The sequence below is a fragment of the Hippoglossus stenolepis genome, chromosome 23, assembly GCF_022539355.2.
Source record: "Hippoglossus stenolepis isolate QCI-W04-F060 chromosome 23, HSTE1.2, whole genome shotgun sequence".
NCBI classification, from domain to species: Eukaryota; Metazoa; Chordata; class Actinopteri; order Pleuronectiformes; family Pleuronectidae; genus Hippoglossus; species Hippoglossus stenolepis.
In genome coordinates, this window is record NC_061505.1 from 11,278,917 (window position 1) to 11,297,498 (window position 18,582).

Sequence of the window (18,582 nt, forward strand, 5' to 3'; positions counted from 1 at the left end):
TCACACAGGATTAAGAACGCAGACTTGTGCAATTACTACTGATCTCAAGGCAGCCGGAGGTGATGCTGTCCTGTGCAAAAAGCAAATTACTATGATGGTAAATAAGCAACCTGTTCCAAACAAATTAGTTAGAATACAATGTAATTTTTTTTAGACACAGCCATAATTACCCGTTATTCAGTTTGTGTCAAATGACTGCAACTCTAATCTCACAATCAAAAGCCTTTGGTGTTGTGCAGGAATTGTTGCCTCAGTGACAATCAACCTCATTGTTGTTTTGTGGCCTCATTTGGATAAAAAAAACGTGACTTCTGAATGATGAAAAGGTTCCAAGGTACAGTGGAAGTTAGTGACTGAAAATGGTGACTGAAAAGAAAAACCCCCATGCAGTTAATAATACGAGAGTTAGGACACAAAATGTGACGGTAAACTTGCACTAAAGGGTCTTCAACACCATCTTTATTACTTCCTCCCGAGTTGTTCTTTTGCTTCACATAACTCAGTAGCTTTGTAAATGATTGCTCAGTGCGACAGGGACACACAATTAAAGCAGACACCGGCTGCTCCCACTGTATGACTGCAGATGACCTTAACAACATGTGTCTTATTCAATATTCCAATGGCTGTAAGCATTGTTAGATAGCACCGCATTGATTGGCAAGTGCTGTTTGTAAGCACAGCAAGCATTTACAAATGGTGCTGGATAGAAAAGGCCGACTGCCTCTGGCCAATTAATTAGCTGGCGTCACAAACGTCATCAATCCTGACATACACACTGACTTCTAAACTCTGTTCAACAAGCTCTGGGGCCTCATGTAGAGTGGTGTGTATTAACGTAATGAAATATTGAGTGTGACATTGTGAGGTTGTCAATTCGCTCCGCACGGCGGGGCTTCAGCCAGCTTCACCCTTTGCTACCTGTGTCCTCTGTGGTAAATGAGAGCGTGCGCGTGATGTGTTGGTGTTCAACAAGGATAAAGCAGTAAACTTTATGGCTTTGGTCCTATTTGCTTGGCCTAAAACTCTGGTGGTGCTAAATAACTACCAGGATGCCGAACTACAAATCCCATTCGAGGCAGACTCTTGTTGCATTGTGTGGTTCTCGTTACACACAAAATGGCCAATGGCTTTTAGCTAAGCTAGCAGAGTCCCCAGGGATAACAGTGTTGGTCTGTCACTCAGTCTGCCCACAGCTTTGGTCACAACATGAATAACTCAACAACTATTGGTGGGATTACAGAGGATCAATCCCACTGACTTTGATGACCCCTGACTTTTCTTCTAGTGCCAACTGACATTTGTGGTTCAGAATGAAATATCTTGACAACTACAGGGTGGATTGCAATAAAAATTGCTGCAAATGTTTAAAACTCCCTGAGGAAAATTGAACATTGATTTGCAGATCCTCTGACTTTTTCCATATATACAGTACCTGCCATCTGCAGGTCAACATAAAATAAGATGAGTGCCAAAGAAGTATATTTTCCGAACGACAAAATGGAGTGAAACACCAATTATGGTTCATGGTTACCTGATGATGAATCCTATCGACTTTGTTGATGCCATGATTCATCTTCCAGCGTGACCGTGAGGTTAAATTTGTGGTTCTGAATCAAATCTCTGAACCAATATTGTATATACTGCCAATACATGTGGTGCACTCTTCTCAGGAGGGATTTACATTCATGTTTAATTCTAGTTTATGATCTTAAAGTCTGATCCCACTCCAAACTTTGTGTTTCGAGCCAATGATAGCATGCAAGCACACAGCATGCACATTGCCAAAGTCGAAATAGTGATGTTAAAGCTGGGGTTGGTAATCCTAAAGCCGGCTACACTTTGAGAATATATGACCAATAAATCCAAGGCCCTTCCATCGGGCTTTTCGCCAAGGCTACACTCCAGATCACATGAATGTGTATAGAGATATAGACAATAGAAGCCAACTTTTCCATGACTCGCTTGCTAAGTTATAGCTATGATCTCTGCTTCATTGGTGTATTTCTATCCAGCTGAAGACTCCAGTCAATCTGTGATTTAGTGGGATGACAGATAAAAGTATCTAATTGAAAAAGCTGCTTGTCTGTGTGACTTGTTTTCAGAGAGAGAGAGGGAGAGAGATGGATTCTCGCTGCCTTTGCAAAGGACACTAGTCTTTGGGTTTTCTTGAGCATACTGGTTGAAGGCAAAGAACAAGGACTTGAAAAAGGACGAGGGGTACAATGTCTCTTTTCAAGCCACAGCTTACTGGTATTGAGATACTGTGGACCTCAATAAAGCATATGTAGCAAAGCAAACTTTCCTCCTGTGGTTTAGGACCAAAAGACAGCAACAGTAGGCATGAGAATCTAACACCCAGAGCAGAAAACATCTCTGTTCCTGGCCCTGTCCTTGCTGAGTACAATCAAAGAAAATGTTCAGTTGCATCGTCAATTCAGCTTCCAAGAAAGGGAGGATGTGAAGCTCAATATGGGTGAAACAGCCTGTAGTCAATGAGATGGAAGTAGTTACCCTGGACAATAATTTGACTCACTGTTTGTATTCCTACGCCTTGCGATGGGAAATGTCTACTCTCCGCTGCTTCTCATTCCGTGACCTTAAAATCATTGTTTGTCAGCGTTAATCATCCCCTCACCCTCTCTCCAGTGCACTCATACCTCTTCTTGGTCACTTCGTTCACTATCTCACCATGTCTGCTTTTCTCCCAGGCGACCCACGATCCCAAACAAAGGTAGAGCTCTTGAATTGGCTTTAGGAGGAAAAGACTAAGAGAATGTAATGTATCTGTTTCTATCCGGGCAGCCAGTGGGAACAAATATTGACATAGAATTCTTTTTTCTCTCTCTCTCTCTCTCTCCCCTCTCTGTCTGTTGTCAAACCTTTACTTCCATTACAGCTGTGAGGGAGAGTGGGAGGGAAAGTCGGTGTCACCGGGGAGACCGACATGAATGATATATTTTTCGTTCTTTTCTCCCGTTTCTGCCCTCTCCGGCTCGCTCCTTTCTGTGCGCTCTCTTCTTCGAGGGCTGCTCGCCTTTTGCCCGCGTCCTGTTGTAGATCTCTCCGGTGAGAAAGTGAAGCCCTTTCCAACAAGGTAAATAACCATTAGTGGGTGAGTGAGTGGGAAAGAGGGAGGTGGCAGAGGAGGAAGCAGAGAATGAAACCCATGGAGCAAAGGAAGACGGGGGAAGAGATGAAACTTACGAAAGGTCATTTGTAGCCTTTTCAATATCCTTGAGCCCCCTCCCGCACCACCTTTTATTTTACCCAAGTGCCTGTTTGTCTTTGCCCAAACTGTGTCTCGACTACAGCAAGACGGGAACGTCCTTTTTTCTATTCACGACTTGTAATATAAGAACACAATGGCTGCTTCTCACAAGGTTGTAAGATTTCTCATTACATCTCTCTTTATTTATCTTGCCAGCACAGACACAGAGGGACGGATGAGACAAAAAGACCGAGTGATGTGACGAGAAGGGAAAATAAGGGATTTTCGTTTATCGTTTAAGCACAATATCCTGTTCCAGCCGGCGTTGTATGTTTCTGCGGCTGGCAGTGATGAACAACATCCAAGGCCTATGGTCGGCTGCTACTCCGCTCAGCCTATCGCACATTGGGTACATATTATTGATCACAGATGCTGCTGGTTGCCTTGGTTGCTTTAACTCAGTTTGGCCTCTGCCTTGCCGTCTGCCTTTCTTCCTCCTCGACTCTGCGTTTCGCTTCCTCTCGTCTTCTTCTCTCCGCCATCCTTCTGCCAGTCCCAAGCGCCCCACTTCTCATCCTCCTCCATCTGCCACCCGCATCCCCTTCTGCTACCATCCCTCTGACTGTGTCTCTTTGTCTACAGCAGCCCTCTCTACTGACAGACAACCCCCCCACACCCCAAGTCTCTCCGAGTGTCCTCAGGAGACACTTGTAGACGAGGCAGGGGCTCATATACTTGGAGGTTATGAAGGAGAAACAGTGAATCAAGTTCAAGGCTGTCCAAGTGCTTGCTCGGCAACCAAGCACCCTTGCTCGCTTGTGGATTTCATGAATAATTGATTTAAATAATGGAAAATGTAATGAGAGAGATGTTTTAAAATTCAAATTCAAATCAAACAACTAGCCGTGGCATTCACCCGCTCCTCGACGAGCCGATCTCGCCCGTGATTGGCAAGAGGATGGGGCTGTGTGACTACAGTGTTCGGTGAGGCATGGAGGGAGGAGATTAATTTCGGGATATTTAGGGGGAGTTGCAAACACACAGGTGAGCATATGTGCGCGCAAAACTTTCAAGCGAAGTCCAAAACAAGTCGGCCTCCACATTTGCATCCACTCTGCTTCATATTCCAAGAGTGAATTTCAGTAGCAGCTGCCCTCTTTTAGTTCTCCCATGATCGTGATGCATGTGTTTACACTCCGTGTGTCATGTGCGTGAGCATGTGAGGGGAGAGTGTGTCTAAAAAATGCATTTGCATGTCTGCTCATACAGCGCCTCACTGGTTGTGACTGCATGTGCGAATGAGTGTACAGGTATGTCTCTGTATCTGCTCTCATGTGCCTGTCTGCACCATGCGTGTCCATTAACGTCACGCTCCAGTGGCACTGAGTATGTGACGGGACGGATCAGACGCCGGCACGGTACAGAGGAAGAGAAAATCCACATTACAAAGTCGCCCAATATGGAAAATGCATGTCACATATACGTTCACTCAGTCTCCCTGCAGCGCCGTCCTTCACTCTACTGCACCGCTTCTTTCATTTATCAACCCCCACACACACACACACTCTTTTGCCACTTACTTTTATACTACTTACTCTTTTTTTCCCTCTCCTTCCCCCTTCCTCTGTCTTTCCTTGTTTCTTTCCCTCTCCATCACTCACTCCATCATTTCACCTCCTCTCTGCATCACTCCCTGGCTCAGTCTCTCTCTCTCTCTCTCGCTCAGACATTATGGTCTCGCTCTCCGACACTGCCATGGCACAATGCAGGGATCATTAGTGACTTAATGGAGGTAGCCATTTTCTGCAGGGGGGAATAACAATGGCAATGAGCAGTATCCACCACTCCTCTGCCCTCCCCTTCCTCTTTGCCTCTGTCCTTCCCTCTTTTCCCTGTTTGGGGAGTCTTGTGGACTCTGCTTCCTCGCCCTCTCTCCTCCTGCAGGGACAGTGACAATGAGTGCTGTGTGTACCCAGTGCAAGAGTGGTCCTCCTGTCTCATTTACACTGATATTGGACTGGGTATCATGTACTGTGTATGCGTGTGTGTGTGTGTGTGTGTGTGTGTGTGTGTGTGTGTGTGTGTGTGTGTGTGTGTGTGTGTGTGTGTGTGTGTGTGTGAGCGTGTGTGCCTGTTTTGAAATGGAAGCGACAATCACTGCCAAATAACTGCATAAGCGCACCGTGGTGTGACATATCGGCGTGAACAAACGCAAAGGGTATGCTTCCACACTCGCTCTCTCTTTCTCTCCCTCTCCTTCGTTCTTACACACACACACACACACACACACACACACACACACACACACACACTATTTTCAGTTCGTATTTCTTCATCTGAGCAACTCTGACAGTTTATTTTGGGTGGTACTGTGGTATTGTTGCATAGAGTGGGGAGAAAGATGGTTTTCAGTGACACATAGCTGAGGCCTTATGGGAAAGAACAGGAAAATGTAATAAAACCCCACATGAGTATGCGCGCACACACACACACACACACACACACACACACACACACACACACACACACACACACACACACACACACACACACACACACACACACACACACACACACACACACACACACACCAAAGGGCTGGTACCAACTGGCTGCGGGACCAACAGGGGAGTTAATCAAAGGGTAATTTAATAAAGCCCATAAAATTATGGAGATTTAGAGTAAAACAAAACAAGAACATTGAGGATATTAGTGCATGTAGAACTTAAGGAGGCTTTGAGGGGACATATAATGATATACTGATAATGGGGAGGATTCATTCTCTCAGAATAAATGTGGCCACATGCTGAGCAGAACAGTAGCACTGTTCAATTTCAGCACAGGGCTCTCCAGTCCGGGCAATTAACCTGCTGCTTACAAGCCTTAAAAATATGTGAAACAATATCTATTATAACAGATACGTGTAATTACTATTGCTTTTGCAATGTTGCAGCATTTTTTTGTAAGAGTCACCCATATTTCCACACAACTCGGTTGTTGCTAATCCAGATCCGTCTTGAGTTATTGTTTCTCAAGGTAACTATGGCATATTTATTTGTGAAGGCCTAAACATGATAAATTTCGAAATTGTGTACCGTTGTAGTCCGTTGATTAAATTTGTAAAATATTTGAAAATAAAATTGAACTTGAAATACAGTTATGAATCAACTGCAACATCCAATTTTGGACAGTCAACATTTCTGGGCAGAAATAACTTACAAAAGCAATAGTCTTTTTTAACTTTTTCTGTTTTGTTGCTTTTATTATTATTTTTTGTACTTATTTGCTTTTAGGTAATGTCGTCTTCTTTTTTGTCCCAATGCTTTTTATCTGTAAATACTGCCTCTGTGAAGCTGTCTTCTTATCGCTTTTATTTATCGTTTTTATCATGTGAAAGTTATTATTGAGAATTATAATATGTATTTTCATAAAAACTACACAGCACAATGTTGCACATAAAAAACTGCTGTTTAAAAGTTCGATCAAACTATAAGTCGACCTGAACACACAAAAAACAATTAAGAGGACTATACATACATACTGCGTACTTCAAATACAGAACACACCCTCGCCCCTATATACCAATCCCTCCCCTAATTGTGCCCAATGATTTATACTGGGCACCCACTCCCAAATAGTTAACATTAAATTTTCATTGTATAGATTTGGCTCATTAATATAAATGAAGCCTGCTGTGTGTTTGCAGCAGTCCATCTGTGAGAGGATGCACAGTAAAGTGTTTTATCACACACACACACACACACACACACACACACACACACACACACACACACACACACAATTCTTGCCTGCATCATGCAGATTTACTGACCAGGTTTGTGCGCACGTACACATCCATATGTAGACACACACACACACACACACAGAAGGACGTGTTTTTGGCCTGACAAACTGCAACTGCCCAACTCATATCCCTTTATTTACCGAGAGATGTTCCCTGTTTCTCTCTCCATCCCCTCTTTTCTTCCCTTCCCTTAAAATGCATCTACCCCGCAGTTACCTCCTTCCCTTCCACAGCAGCAGAAAGACTCAAAGGACAAAGTAAAATGCTGAAAAAAGAAAAGAAAAAGAGAGACTGAAAATGTTAAAAGGAGGGGGTCCCTCAGTGGGTGGGGCTCTCTCGCTCTCTCTCTTTCCTTCTCTCCAACAAAAGACCAGTGGGCATTCATCTCAGGCCTATCTGTTGACACAGAGCCACAGAATGAGCCGCCAGCTGGCTGGATCAACATGGATGAAAAATAGCAGAGTCAGAGCAACAACAACAACAACCACCGCCACAGCAGTGACAACTATGACAACAGTTGCTCCAATGAAAACAACAAACACAAACAACCAAGACATCTGCACGAAAGAAAAGGCAGAGACCACCAACAACCGCATGCAACACCAAGGGCGACAACCCCCACAACCAAAGCATCCATCCAGAACCGGAAGCCACAAACACTTCTCAGTAATAACCACCTATATAACAGTGATACCGGCCAGAGAGATACCTACAGAAAATATGCGCAAACTTCAACCACAGGAACAACAGCATGCAGCAAGAAAAACATCCCCAACCTTCACCACCACCTCCAACAATTGCAGTGCCTGCTACAACTGTTATTATTTTTGCTACCACTCTGGGTTTTACGTCAGTTTGTTATTTCTTCGCACTTTTCCATTCTCCTCCTCCATTTCTCTCCCTCTCCCTCCCTCATTCATTTCACAGCTGCGGTGGTGTGAACATCTGAAAACCCCAAATCCGAAATTTGTGCGATGGGGCAAACAGCAACCCGTCATTTCTCTGCCGCACCCGCTCATCTTCCTTCCCCATCTCGCCTCTTTGCTTCTCCCCTCGCAGCCATCAACCACAGCAATCAACCGGGATCTTCACGGGGAGCTGAGAGGGAGGGCGCAGGGAGCATGCAGAGGAGGGGAGAGGGAGGAAGATTAAGGAAGTAGATGGAAGAGTGCAGCTGCTTGACATTTTAATCCTACAACTGACTGGACTTTCCAGGTAACGATGGCCGGCATTGATTTGATTCAGGATTATGTTTCATTTCCTGGTCAAACTTGTGTTTTTAGCCAAGGATGTTATGTTTTCACCTCTGTCCATAGGTCTGGTGGTTGGTTTGTTAGTTTTTTTGGCAGATCAGTTTCTTTTTGGACATTTCGGTGATACCCCAGAGGATAAAGCATCATCAATTAAAAAACTAAGGTTTATTTAGGGGACTGATATCTATGATAGTTAGTAATTTGATGCAGATCCAAATAAAACATATTTTGTTGGTTTAACTATTAGGCTTGAATTTATTAATTGGGCCTTGGCGGAGACATGCACTCTACTGTGTTTCATTATAGCGAATGTATTAATTAGTAATGATATAAAAATATTATTATACCCAGTTAATTTTCCTTATTGGTTGGTCAAAACGCCACAGGTGAAAGAAGTGAGACTTCCTGGTCAAAGCCTGTGTTTGTCCTGTAGCTCAGGTTAGTTTGAAGCTACATTTTACTGGATTTACAGGTTTAACGGTCAAGAAATTGAGCCATACTTTATCTATATCTATATTTTATTTGGAAGTGAGAAGACTGTCCATTCATATCACTTCAGGTAAAAGCTCAAAATACTGACTGACTTTAAAAATACCTTTTCCTCCAAACTCGCCGAAGGTCTTTTGATATCTTGTATTTTTATTGTGTTAACTTCCAAACATCAATAATTACCAAAATGCCACTATTCCCAATGCACTGTTAAAAAAAAAGACATCACCTCTTTTTTTCCTGTTTTGATTCATTCATTTTTAGCCACATGTGGGAAGCTAAAGGGGGGAAAAAAACAATACCCTTAAGACAGGAGTTTCCCTTTGCAGTCTAGCAGCTCCAAGCCATGAGTGGAGACAGAGGAGGAGAGTGAGCGATGATGGAGCGAGTACGAGCGAGCGGAGGAGTGAGGAGGTGCAGAGGGGAAAAGGAGAGGGAGGACTGAGATAAGACGGGCGAGGGAAGCGGAGAGGGTCTGAGCGGCGAGAAGTGACGGGAGCTGATCTCTATTGATCACCACAGACAGCTTCATTATCAGCACTTACTGGACATGCGGTGAATTCACAACCACTTCCGTCTGTGTGTGGGTGGCTGCGCGTATGTGTGCCGGAGATTGTGTGCACAGTATTGAGCACATTACTTTTCCAAACGTTGTCCAGAAGAGATTTTCAAATTGACTATCCATCTGGTTATTTGGGGTTTGCTTGCCTTCAAAATCCACTCTCTGGACAGGAGAGTTTATTCTAATATAAAACTACTGAATGAAGTCCTAACCCTGTTTATTTCTGTGTCCTTAAAGGTTCAGTGTGTAGAATTTGGTGATATCTAAAGGTGAAGTTGCATGTTGCAGCTGAATACCCCTCACCTCAGCCTCCCCTTCCAAACATGAAGAGAACCTGTGGAAACCTTCAGTTGTCATAAAAACTCAAAAGTTGACTGTCAAAAACATGGTGGCCTCCATACAGAGGACCCACTCCTGATGTAATTATAAAATGTATTTAATCATAAAAGGACCCATTCTAGGGTAAAGAAAACAATTCACTCAATTTAGATGAAACACACCAGTGAAAACATCACTAGGATTATTTTATATTCTATTTCTGCCAAAAGATCCCCTTCACCTAAATCTTACTCACTGAACCTTTAAGTTTATATGTACTTGTGTTCTCTGTAGATATATGTCCTCAGTCTTCCACAACAGATACTGTGAGCCTTTTCACTGGCAGCACACGGCTGTTGAAACATCTATCAGAGAGCACGATGAAGTATTGAGCGATCAAGAAGGACCATGAGAAAATAAAAGGAGGAAGGAAAAAAAGAACGAGAAAACAAAATGGTCTTTTGTGAGCAGTAACAGCAAGGCCTCTCTCCCTGGATAGATAGCAGAAATATTCTGTCAAATACTAAGGACACATATTTGTCTTTCTGTAGGCTTAATATATTCCTGGTTCCTTAGCCCACGTACAGCATGACTGTAGGATACTTCTTACACATATATACATACAATTTCTGGTGCATTGGGCTGTACGATATGATGATACATATAATTAAGCCATGTCATTTACTATTTTTTCCGCCATTTTGCACACAGGTAATTGACACAAATAGAGTGATTCTGAATAGGTGAAGAAGACGAAAAAGTCCGACACGGACACACATCCTCTAGAGGATTCAGTTGGGGGGGTGGAACGCGGACGTAACGCATTAATTCAGCCGCGGAGATGACATGTTTTTGTTTACAGCACATCGACACCAGCGTCGGCTCTTATCATCGCGCACTTTCTTGACATCTTCGTCGGTGTCTTCTAAGTGCATGGCCTTGCTTTTTCATCCGCAAATATTTGTATTCCTTGAGATTCCTCAGCCACTCGCTTGAGGTGAACCCTGCGGAGGATCTCCTGCTATTTGCTCACATCGGTTCCTCCGAGGATCCTGTGGACTAAATACCAAGGAGCAAGGCGGAAACATTTTGCAGAAACTCCGGAAGCTCTCTCTCGGACATTTGGTCTTCACACATGCACCTCCTCCAGAACCTTAGTTCAGTCCATGGTCCGGACTTTCAGGTGTGAAAACGCTCTTGTTTTTTCATGTGGCTGAGCCTCGTAGGAGGTGGCATGACCTCAGAAGCAGCCCTGATAGTGAAGCTTGTTCTTAACAGATCCATCTCCCACAGCTGTTTCCAGGAGATCAATTACTTGTACTTGTAATTAAGTATTTCTGCACAGAGGTCTGAGTACTTCTGTCTAAATAAAAGGATCTGAACACCACTTCTGCGACTCGTGACACTAAATGTGTGTCATCGAGCATCTCGGGAGACAACAGGTGCACGAACAATTATGCTCAAAATAACCATCAGAACAAGTTGAGCTCAGAGGAGTGAAACGTGCCTCAGTGAAGGCAACATGCAGTGAATTAGCACTGTCCCTATTTTTATGGCCTTTTCTCGTCTGTTTCCTGTAAAGCAACCGAAATCATTGTCCACTCCACATCCAACCATTATGTCAATGAGTGCACCATCCGAATGCATTGAATAGGCGATGGGATACAGCGGCAGATTAAATGGCGGAGGGAAGGGAATCAGGGTATAATGCATGTTCACTTCAAATCTTCTTTCTCTCCCCCGCCTTCCCCTCACACCCTCCGCTTCATATCTTCCTTTCATTACCTGGAGAGGAAGCGGCGGAGGGGAGGAGGGAGGGAGGGGTTGAGATTGAAGGTAGTTAGTGCTTGCAAGAGTTAGAGGTGTGTGTGTGTGTGTGTGTGTGTGTGTGTGTGTGTGTGTGTGTGTGTGTGTGTGTGTGCGAAGGGGTTGAGGTTGGGGGGTGGTTGGTTGGCGAGAAGAGAATTGGAGAAAGAATGAGCGAAGGTTGGCGGCGAGGCGTTGCCTTGGCAACGGGGAGCGAGGTCCTCGTTAGCCCAGCAGGTGCTAATGGAGATAACGAGGGTGTTGAGGGAGGCGGGGTTGGGGAGTGGGGGACAGAGACAAGACCACTTTAACTCTCCCAGCATCCTTTGCTCCTGTGCTCCTCACGTCTGCTCCTCTTCCTTCTTCACTTTAGACTTCTTCTCCTTCCCCTTTCTCCTCCTCTTTCCCCCTCCCTCTGTCCTTCTCAAGTCTCCCCCCACCCCAACTTCTTCTTATTCTTCTCCTCCTATTTATGTCTGCAGCTTTTCTACTTTAACCATCGCTTTCCATCTCAGCTGCACCGGTTGCACTCATTTCAACAACTACCGGCCTCATTTTCCCCCTCTCTCTCTCTCGCTCTCTCTCCATTTCCACTTTTCTTCCTCTGCCTCCGTCCTCTTTTCCACCCCTCCATCCTTATAGCACTTCAAGATGGATAGAAAATAAAGTCCTCCAGTGGCTCTCTACATGAAAAAAAAAAAAAGGCAGAGAGACAAGGGAATGAAAGCTGAGGGGATGACGAGGGCAAAGGAGAGAAAGGGGGAAGAGTGAGATAGAAAAGAGAGACATGAGGGGGACATTCAAATCAATACTTGTGTTTGTCAGGTTGTATTTTTCTGCAGCCTTGTGTTTAGTCACCCCCCCCCTCACTCTACTACTCTTTCCCTGTACCTCTCTTGCTAAACACACACACACTCTTGCTCTGGCCGTGAACCCAGCAGTCGCCGCCATTTCAGGCTGTTTTCTCCTGCTCAAAGCTCTTTCTCCTTCAGCTGCCTTGGCCATTTTGCCTCTTCACGAGGCATTCAGCGAAAAGGACAGATCTTACACTGTTCATTTCATACATTTCGAGTTCACACAACCTGATGCTAATTAAAATACAAGTGCCCAAGGCCTGGCCACTTATCAGCACAAAGAAAACACAGGGACTCGACTCAGCCACTCCACATTAATGCAGCCAGACATGTTCAAATGTGAGCTTCTCTGCTATAAATATGATCACAATGTAAATCTTGTGGTGCCGTGTAGCCAGATAGAATATATTGTACTTTTTTAATCACAGCTTTTTCTTCAAGGTCACATTTTTTTGGTCAGAGACAAATCCATAAACAACGAACTCATTTATGTGTCACCAGTGAATCATCAGGCCTCGTGCTACACGCTAAAACTTTAGCATAAATTATTGTAACATAGCAGGCCGGTAAAAAGTAAGAAGAGTGACCTTTTAGTAATTTACTGTATCTGATGTAGACTGCATACACAGAACAGACAGGACAGCCTAAGGTACACCTGCACCTTTACCCATATGTAAATCTGCCTCTTGCTCTATTTCCCCTAATGCAAATCACAGAAGCAGACGCTCCCTCTGTAAACATACAAATACAGCCTCAGTACCCCACAAAGCATCCCCACACGCCACACACACTCAGCTCCAAGTATGAACGTACCTGTGGAGTTTATTCAAAACTAAGAAACTCAAATTTTCATGTCTTCCCTGGCAATTCAGGGCCATGAAATGAAAATCTCATGGATCGTGATCATGAAAGCTGACGCACCGCGAGTCCCCTGTAGCGTCATTGTTCTGGTGAGAGGTGGCAATCACAGAGGGAAGCGATGTTTCTATGTGTCGGGTGTCGTATGGCTGACCCCCAGAGGTGTTTGTCTTCAGAGCTGAGAGCGGTGCGCGAGTGCTGCGGTGCCTCCATCAGTGGAATGTCTGATCGCAGGTTTCACTGCTTCCTACAGGTTTTACATCAGCCTGCTCCAAATTTCTATTACAGGTATGTTGACAGGCTACGTGTTAAGATGTAGTTAAAATGGCAATGATTGCTACCACAAACTGGCAGCTGGCTTATTTAGTTTGGCATTTTGAAATAGATTTTTTTTTTTTTTGGTTGCTTCCAGAACAGCACAACTCTGCGAAGGAGTGAGACAAATAAACTACTTTAAGACTTTCAATGAAGTCCGAACATTTTTCCGAAATCATCTGGAGGGGCTGTATTTGAGAGCACAAATCTCTGAGTGAACTGATTTGGACATTTTTGGAACTTTTCCTGCTAGGCCCCATATAAAATTTCTGGAAAATGTGAGAATATAGCAGGAAAATCTCATAGGTTTTATATAACGTAGAAGACGCCGCCGAAGATGTTAACTCGGAAAGATGAGGATAATCGAGAGCAGCAGAACAATTTGCACATAGTGTTCTGCTTCCTGCATGTTCAACTCAGGCGCAGCCCCTCGCCTGAAATTTCCAGATATTTTCCTGCTGCGTTCTTAATATGCGAAAGGCAAACTCCTTAAGATGTCCACACCCAATTTTTCAGACATACAAAGAACATGTCCAAAAATGTCTTTTTTCTTCTCTTCTATTTCTTTAAAGTCCCAGCTTTGGTTGAAAGTTAGGCTGTTTAACTGCTAATATAAAAAGGAGACAGGGAAGCAGGGCATGCACTTCAAGCAGGTATTCATGATTAATATCCTAACTGACAATATACGACTGGGTATTCGTAGAGTCTGGCTGAGTACCTTTGTTGCATTCCCTCTCTCCCTTATAGTCTGTGTAGGTATACTGTAATATATCCATCACTGTGCTGGACCAGTGTAAAGTGAGAAGCAGCACATAGATGTCCTGCAGGACTGTTAAAGGCTGTGGGGGGTTGCATTTGTCATGGTTGACCGTTCAGCAAAGTCAAAACAGAGCCACCATCTTCGCGGTAGTTTGCATACAGTGGTTTGTATGTAAATTGAAATGTAGGAGGAGTCTTTCTATCACCGTGGAGTCTTTCCTGCATTGTTAACAGACGAAGAAGTGAGCAGCAGCTGGGTTTACCTGCAGATACGCTTTATAAAATTCAAACTACATCATTCAGAATTGTGGAATGTCTTCCAGCCCCATTAATATTTGATCAGCCGCACCTCTACTTCACCCAGACACCTGTAGGCTCTGATTGTGGTTTCCCCCTGAGGGGAGGGAATTTTAATATTGTTGAACCCCATTCATGCTCTGTGCAGACTCAAGATGGTGATGAACGTACTTGGCAAACACAAAACCATGAAACCTTTCCATACAGTTGATTGAATGATCATTACAGCCAATTCCCACACTTTTTAGATGATGATAATGATCTGATCAAGGATCAAAATTCCCAAACTACAAATCCTCCCACTAAATGTGAATGTGTACTGTGCTTCTGTAAAGTTTTGAGATCTACTTTATGTTTAAACTGTTGGGAAATTGTATGCATTCATACGGCCGCAAAGCAGATCGTCTCACCAAATGGCGTATTATGCATATATATTGTGTATGCATGCAAGATAGATGACACACAAGTAAATGCAGTGATCCACAAACCCACAAGGACACTGAGCATGACACACGACACACGACACACACACACACACACACACACACGCAGCGAATACTGAATAAATAAACCAGTGAAGCAGAGGACTAACTCAAGGACTATCTCTCTCCGTTGTCTATCTTTTTTATTTCTCTGTTTCCCTCCATCCCTCTGCCTTCACAAAAAAATAAACCAGGTGTGCATCTGATGTTCCCTCCTCCCTCTACCTGTCACCTCAGGGATGGAGGAATAAGTGAGGGAGAGTGGGGGAGGACGGGAGAGGGGCGAGAGAAAAGAAATTCCCAGAGAAGTCAGGAGTACAAACATTCCTGGGGTGTGAATTGTAACAACGCCTCCCTTTTCATCCCGCCCTAGTAGAATCAGGTCCAAAATGCCTGGGGGCAGATATGACCCTGAAACTTACACACACACACACAAACACACACTCACACTCACATAAAGAGCAAGAGTCTTATGAAACAGCTGGATAAAGACATCATCTGTCACGGTTGTCAGCTGACGCCCCTCGAAACACCAAAATGCGCTGGTGTACACATGTACACCAGCGCGTGAAAGGTGTGTGTGTGTGTGTGTGTGTGTGTGTGTGTGTGTGTGTGTGTGTGTGTGTGTGAGAGTGAGAGATAGTTGAAAGCCACCCTCCCACCTCCAGTAAATCACATGGACAAACAAACATTCGTCCTTCGCTCTCATCTCTCTATAATGGTAGGATAGAGACATCATCTGTCACACTCAGCTGTCAACTGTCCAAACACAGCCGCCCACCTGTCCACACACACATTCTTACTCACACACAAAGACACGCACACACACACACACACACACACACATCATAACATTTCTTTCTGTAAACACTCCAATTACCTGAGAGCAGCATGGGGTCTGGGGGAAATTGCTGCTTCATTATCATTGCAGTTATTATGTTAACCCACAAGTCAGGGCCACACACACATTTGTAATGCAAAGATTACGCTACAGGGCAGTCAGCACTTCCATAGGTAAATGGAGGAGGTCATAACAACAAAACGCAGTTTTAACATTCAGTATGTTACTAAAAACACAAGTGCTCATGACAATATATACTGTATTTTACCTCTGTACGAATAAGTATGTGCCAGTGTGCATGCGTGTGTCTTTTTGGTTTTGAGACCAATTTTGGTCACGCTACTTTAAAGGGCTTTTAAGGGTTGAGACTTGGGTTTTGTGGGTTTAGATTTAGTTTAGGGTTAGGCATTAGGTATTTAGTTGCGAGTATTAAGTTAAGGTAAGAAACTATAGATTGCATTGTGTGTGTGTGTGTCTGTGTGTGTTTGTGTGTGTTTGTGTGTGTGTGTGCAGACATGTTGGACAAGCTGGTGCCATTTTTAACAAGAACTATTTCAGACCAACACAGTCAGTGCCCTTCCCTGTAATGTATTGTCCAATATTCCGTAACTATGTTAAAGCGCAGCTCTGGAGCGACTCAGCTATTACCGCTAAGTGGCTAAGTGCTTCCTAATACACCTCATCATGGTTGTTTATGGAGAAAAATCTAAGTAAGTAAAAGTAAAAGAAAGCGACTTCAGAAAGGACCAGTGATATCCTGTGTCTAAACAGACCGAACAGACTTTGTTCAAGCTTTTAGAACTGAGTACCTCTCGGTGTTCATACTCTACTCTACTGAGGAGCATCTTTTCAGCTTGTATAAATATGAGTTCAGACACTGAGGTGGAAAACAAACTCAGATCCACTAAGCTCCAGCGCTAATAATCACCTGCGACTCAGTGTTAACTAGAATTACAGCACCGTGGTTGTATGCCTCCGCCAACCAGTGCAGCTTCAGTGTAAATATTTCTACGCCCTCAAGGCATTCTTGAGATATCGCATTCATGGGAATGAGAAGGACGGACGGCAGCAGCTCCTCTGTGTTTAGCCGATGCAGAGCGTTGCATTCAGGGGTCAAGACGACAAAATCTCGCCACCAGTACGTGACATGAGCTGTCAGTCACTTATTAACTTGTTGTGTGTGCTATTTCCATGCTTATGAGAGAGGAATCAAAACTCTGTAATAACACTGTACAAGACTGTTCATAAAGATGGACACTGACCTGTTCAATTCCCTCTGAAGCGTTGGAACATTGGAAGCATATGGACCTTCTTGAACCATCTTCTTCTTGATGTAGCACCTTTGAAATAAGGGGAAGAAGAAATCATTATAAAGCAATGCCAGTGGTTTTTTTATGTGTAGTTCACAACGGGCTCATTGTGCCATAAAGATGGACGACATGATGGGTCCCCAAAAGTGAGGCCAGGATGTGTTGATTGCCCCCTGGTGGCTGGCTGCATTATAGGTCACAAACCTCAACCGCTCCATGTTAGTGGATGTGACAAGTTTTTTCTCCAGTATGGTGTCTGTCATTTTAGGGTAGTTCTCATCTCACTGATATGCAGTATGTTCAAGTGCTCATTTTACAGGTAAATTTGGTTAAAATTTGTTATTTGATGATAGGGTGAAAAAATGAGGTGTGTGAAATTACATAGTCTGTATCTTATATTTATTAAATAAACAGTTTATATAATCAATATGTGAATAAAGTCAATAAGAGTATCAGATAGGACATAATTTTGGTTAATACCCAATATTCAAAGACTATCATGATCAGGGTATTAATGAAAACGCAAGAAAGTGTAAGTGTTAAAAAGACTGGTCAATGAATATGAAAACAGAGCATCACATAGAAGACTGTTCCAAATCAAAGCGTGGAAAACAAGCTCAAGTTTCAAAACGTACACAGGATCTTTTTAAGTGTGGGAGTATTTCAGACAGAGACAAGGGGTGTAACCATTCTCATCATTTCAGTGAAACAAATCTCATTTTTCATTTCACTATTACCTATATTGCACATGGAAATCACAGGGGTATCTAGTCTCGTGTCTAGTGCCAAAGGACTACTTTGGTCCAATCCTGGTTGAGTGAACATGCCTGTGGTAAAACTCAGGCACGTTCAAAGTTGGAAACATTTTGGTCAAACTCCTAATATTTTGTCAACTTCAATTCATATAAATGGGATGTTTCAGTACCACAAATTACAGCCTCCAACATGACTCAATATAAACAAAACTTATCATCCTCATGAGGAGATGATATTGTATTATACTGCATTAGTTTTATAACATGCCTTAATAATAATAATAATATTAATAATAATAGTACCACTTATCCTTTGAGGGTTGTCGGGGCTGGAGCCATTATTACTGTTATTATTATTATTAAATGGCAGTAATGTGGTTATGAGATGATATTGAAAGAATTTGAAGCAGAAACAATTCAATCTGGGATCTTTTCTATTCAAATAAATAAAATAATCTTTTCTGGTATATGGCTCCTTGTATCCCTTAATAAAGAGAGTTTGGTCTGTACATTTTCATTGCAAAGTTCTTCATGCACTCCTAACTTTTTTTCTACTGAGGAGCCCATGTGCTCCGTGGGGGGAAAAAAAGTAAGCGTCAAACTCTGTCAAGTCTCTTTCTGTATTTTCCAGCAGCCCCCACATTGACACCGTCGTCATTAAAACCGGGCC

The 18,582-nt window shown here is 43.4% G+C and overlaps 1 protein-coding gene across 2 annotated transcripts in view; it reads right to left on the minus strand.

Annotated features, from left to right (window-relative positions):
- Positions 1-17,179, minus strand: part of serpinh2 (serine (or cysteine) peptidase inhibitor, clade H, member 2) — a 62,278-nt gene extending 45,099 nt beyond the window's left edge. The window contains exon 1 of one of the 2 annotated variants that reach the window (XM_035149600.2): positions 17,110-17,179. The gene's annotated coding sequence lies outside the window, so the exon portion shown is untranslated. The remainder of the gene's footprint in view (positions 1-17,109) is intronic. The other variant, XM_035149588.2, reaches the window with a different exon arrangement.
- Between the last annotated feature and the right edge of the window lie 1,403 nt (positions 17,180-18,582).